Source organism: Dinoponera quadriceps, unplaced genomic scaffold, assembly GCF_001313825.1.
Source record: "Dinoponera quadriceps isolate SergipeBrazil2010 unplaced genomic scaffold, ASM131382v1 scaffold120, whole genome shotgun sequence".
NCBI classification, from domain to species: domain Eukaryota; kingdom Metazoa; phylum Arthropoda; class Insecta; order Hymenoptera; family Formicidae; genus Dinoponera; species Dinoponera quadriceps.
In genome coordinates this window covers 885,346-890,049 of record NW_014554309.1, presented here as the reverse complement: position 1 = coordinate 890,049, position 4,704 = coordinate 885,346, and positions in this window count along the sequence as shown.

The window sequence follows — 4,704 nt, the reverse complement described above, 5'->3', positions numbered from 1 at the left end:
CCCCCCCCCTCCCGGATCCAACGACCCACCGCGTCAGGGTAACGGATTATCGTCGGGTGAACGAGGGTGCGCACTCTGCGCCCGAAGAGAGAATTCCGTCGGGTAGAACGGACGACGAGCGAGAAAATGACGAATGGCCGGGCGGACGGGCGAATTATCGTAAGTCTAGGGCGAGTTTTAAGATCGCGCGATGCCGATGGCGGTGTCGTTTCGCGTAAAATATACTCTCCAACGAAAATATGCGCGTGCAATGTCCGGCCGGTAGTTATTCGCGCGGTGAGCAATCGCTCGGGGAGAAGTCGCGAGTGAAACAAGTAAATGGATGGTACGGATGGACAAAGTTCTCGATTAATCCTACTCTTAACACCTACTCTTTACTCTGGGCCTGTGCTCCTAACTCTGCGTCTTGGAGACGTGTAGTGATTAATAGAAAAAGACTCAAGGATTTTTTTAATATAACACACACACACACACACACATATATATATATATATATATATATATACAGAATGTTCGGCAATTCACGGAGCATCGCTTGTACGCAGGTAAAATGAGCGGAATTGAGCAGAAAAATTTGATTGTATTCGCCTACATTCAGGTGTATTTTTCACTTTAAACGCGTGCATACTGCTTTTCCCCGACGGTCCTCGGCGATCTTTCAGATGGTTCGAGAATTCCGTCCTCCCCGGAACCTTCCGTCTTTCCGGAACGAAGATGCCTCCGGGGTGTTCGGAGTTTTCGCCATTAGGAGAATTCTGCACGAACCAGGATAAATGATAATCAGAGGGTGCTAAAGTCCGGAGAATAACGGTGAGAGGAGAGTGGGACAGCCCCTCCTCTCCCCTCACCAATTTTTGCCGGATCTGTACGGAAACGCCAGAATTCTGGCGTTATCGCGGTGGAAGATGACGCCGTTCTTGATTAAAATCCTTTCGATTCTGCAGTTCCAGCGACCATCGCCTTCTACGCCTTCGGAATATTTTTTTTCCAGCGTATCGGCGGATCGAAAAACATATTCGTAACATTGTTCAACCTTTGTTCTCGGCCACCTTTCTCTGAAATACTTTATTTTTTCCAGAACGCAAGATCATTCACGAATCAATCAACAACGTTTGTGTTGGCTATAGGAAATAAAATGCGAGCTTTCTCGTGATTCGCCAATAATGTGTTAAGAGTTGTTCGTTTCACTCACTCTAGAGTAACTTGTTTATTATTAACTGAATAAACAGCTCACTCTTCACCGTTGAGACTCGACCAATCTGGATGATTTTTTTATTCAAGAGACGCGTTAAGGTGTCATCTTTCGAACCGACTTCACACGAGGCGCACGGCTGAGAGAAAGAGAGAGAGAGAAAGAGAGGGAAAAAGAGCGTGAGGCCACGGTCAGAAAGACAATGGAAAACGCGGCGTTCCCGCGCACGAAGACGTGGTGAGAGCAGGAACACAAGGGGTGGAGGCAGCAAAGGGGTGACTGCGAAAATAAATCAGGCGCATATCCACGCGCGGTAACGTTTCTCGTTCAATTGTATCAACTTTAACCCCTTCATTGTTTCATTTTTTTCCTTCGCTATCGTTCTGCTTTCGCGCCGTTTGACCGGATTCATCGGACCCTTTTTTCCCCGCTCTACGCTTCTTTCTCGCCGGCGCTCACGGCGAATCGGGTTCCAAACTTCACCCGTGCGAACAATACACAAATGGAACGCTCGAAAGCGCATATAATAAGCTGCAAAGAGACAGGCAGAGAAAGAAAGAGAGAGAGAGAGGGGGGGGGGATAGGACAGAGAAGCGGAATGAAACAAAAACTGGTCTTGCTATATAAAACAATAGGGAAGGGGGTTCCTTCGGCGGGGATGTGAGAATGAGCGGAAGATCGCGAGAAAGTAACAGGAAGAAAAAGAAATGCGAGCAACGGCAGAGGGTGGGAGCATGCAGAGTGCATCAACTCTGTCGTGCGAATTTCGCAACGTATACGGGAAATTCGAGAATCTGAANATATATATATATATATTATTAGTGCCACGCTTTGCAACAACTCGAAAAAAACGACTTTAAATTGATTTACTGAACTAAAATTTTCGTGCATTGGCTCTTACATTGGCCTTTAATACTCTTATTGGTTATTATAATGTCAGTTATAACAACTTTACATGCATTTTGCGGCTACTATTTTTTTGGTTGAAATAAAAAGGAGAGTATAGTCGAGGTTGACAATAACTTTTAATAAAAATAACTTTTAAAATAATCATTTCTCTCAGTGTATCAACGACTGTCACGCTTCATGTTCATTGATTCACTTCCTTCGCGACTGCTCGTTCAATATTTATTTGGCGAACATTCATTTCTTAATCCGTACCAAAGAGAATCCAAACGAGGATCGGGAGGACCGTTTATACTATTTTGTAGGAGCGCACTTTTATTCTTAATTGGGGCTCGATTAATTGCATATTCATCCGGCACGTTCATCCGCGATTCAGCGACTCTCGTTGGTCCGCTCTTAATTCGACAAAGTGGGAATTTATCTCACGACTCTAGAATTCATTAGAGTTAGCGTTAACTGATATCGATTCAAAAGGAATTTCTACTTGTGCATTCACATCATACAAACACACACGCATGCACACGTATGCACGTTGAAAGCTTGTCATAAACCGGTGGGAGCTGCACGTGGTGAAGAAGAAAGGATAAGGAAGGAGGTTCCGTTGTCCGGGGCTTTTTCTCAGCTTCGCATTTTCTCTGTCGGTGGCTTCTTCCCCTCGCTTCTTCAGCCCGCGAAACAGGTTCCTCTGCTCGGTCCGCTTGTTATATAACTTATTGTTTTCGCGGAGGGACACGAGAATGCCGCGGCAGGAGCGGTCCTTCGGCCGAGCGAGAGAAACGAGTTCGCGAGGCGCATCTCGCCAGCGTTTCTCATGGGCGACGTCATCCACTCGCGCGATTATCATGCGGAGACACCGGCTCCATTGTGCGTGCTCGTTTCTTTCGCAGTCTCGTTGACGAGGCGACGACGTCGTGGCGCAACTCCGCCGACGTTCTTTTAGCGCGAATCAAACGTCCCTTGCAGCTCACCGCGTGATTCTTAGTCGAGGAGGATCGTTTTTTTTTCCGTGGGAAGAACCGAAATCCCTGCGGTGTCGTCATTGCTCTCGATTATCGGGCTCAGTGATGCATTTATGCACATTTATGATAATTGCGTCCGAAAGCCCAGATTGGCTTCCTATTTTTCCCCTTTTCTCAAATGCGATATTAAGTATCCAGTGCGTTCTGATTGGTTCTCTTGCTTATTACATCTCTTGCTTCTCTTGCTTATTACATCTCTTGTGTAATATATTGTATTAAAGGAATTATATATTTTTTATCACAAGTGAATAATAATAATAAAGATCATGCATGAGACGCTGGTTTCTTTACATGAGACGTGGACGTTGCATATAATATACTGTCTCCTGATATCGGTGAAATAATTATCTTTGTTTATTATTATTATTATTACAATTTTTAAAAAATCGCTCTTTATTAAAAAAATATATATATCTTATCCTTAGAGAGTAAGAAGAGAAACTGAACAGTCGATCACATAAGGAAAGGGTCAAACCTTACACGGAAACTTCGGGAAGAAGTTTACTTGGGTTAAACGGTGCGGGGTCAATGGTAGAATTTCGTTGAGGAATTTGCGAAGAATCTCTCGCTTCTGACCGCTTATAATTGATAAACTATCGGAGACCCGATATTTTATTTAGGAAAAAGTCGATTTAAAAAAAAGGAACAGTCATTAAAATTTGATTACGTACGCTGATAGAAAATTAGAGTTACTTTCGGTGCTAACCATATTCTATAAGTAGGCAGTAACATATATGTAAGATTATTATCACTGACACTACAGTAACATTTGCTAGAAAAATGGTTTTCCCGATTATTTTCCCGATATTTTTGCGATTAAAATAAAAAAGAGGGTATGGTTGGTACCGAAAGTAATCATAATTTTCTATCAATGTGCACGGAGAGAAAGGTTCCTCTAGATTTAATATTTATTTGACTAAAATTTGTCTCATAGAGACAACATATACGAAGTATTATTTATTTCAGTAAAAATTTTATTATCTCATTCGAGAAAACTCTATTATTTAACAGAAGGAACGCTATTATTTGAAATAATATCTTTTAACCAAATAAAATATCATTTACAGTTACAATGAATATGTAAAATGAAACAAATACTTTCTTTATAAGAAAACTGTCATTAGTTTCAAACAAACTTTTTATTTAAGTTAAATATACATATTTGTTGAGAACTCCAACAATCGTGCTTATTAATCGAAACGTTAGTTTCTTTGGAGCGTGCCAATAATGGAAATGATGAAATTCGTTTGGATGCAGTAGGATTGATTAAATTCGAAGAAATCTTTTTCTCGGTGTGCACGCGGCGACTAATCGGCGGGTGACCTCAGGTTCACCGCATAACGCAGATCGAGTCTCTCCATCATCCGTGATTGGCGCACACGTGGCGATTGCGTGCGCCCGGAACGTCGGTCGACCGCGTCGCATCTCCCGGATCTTCCCTCGTTTCACGATACGATGGCCATCGATGGCAGATGTCCAAACGCAACGAGAGAGGATTGTGATGGTTTTTTTTCCTCTCTTGCGCGCAACCTTCCCGGCGCCGCCCAGGTGTCCATTGTGGGTCCGAGCAACAATTCTCAACCCTTA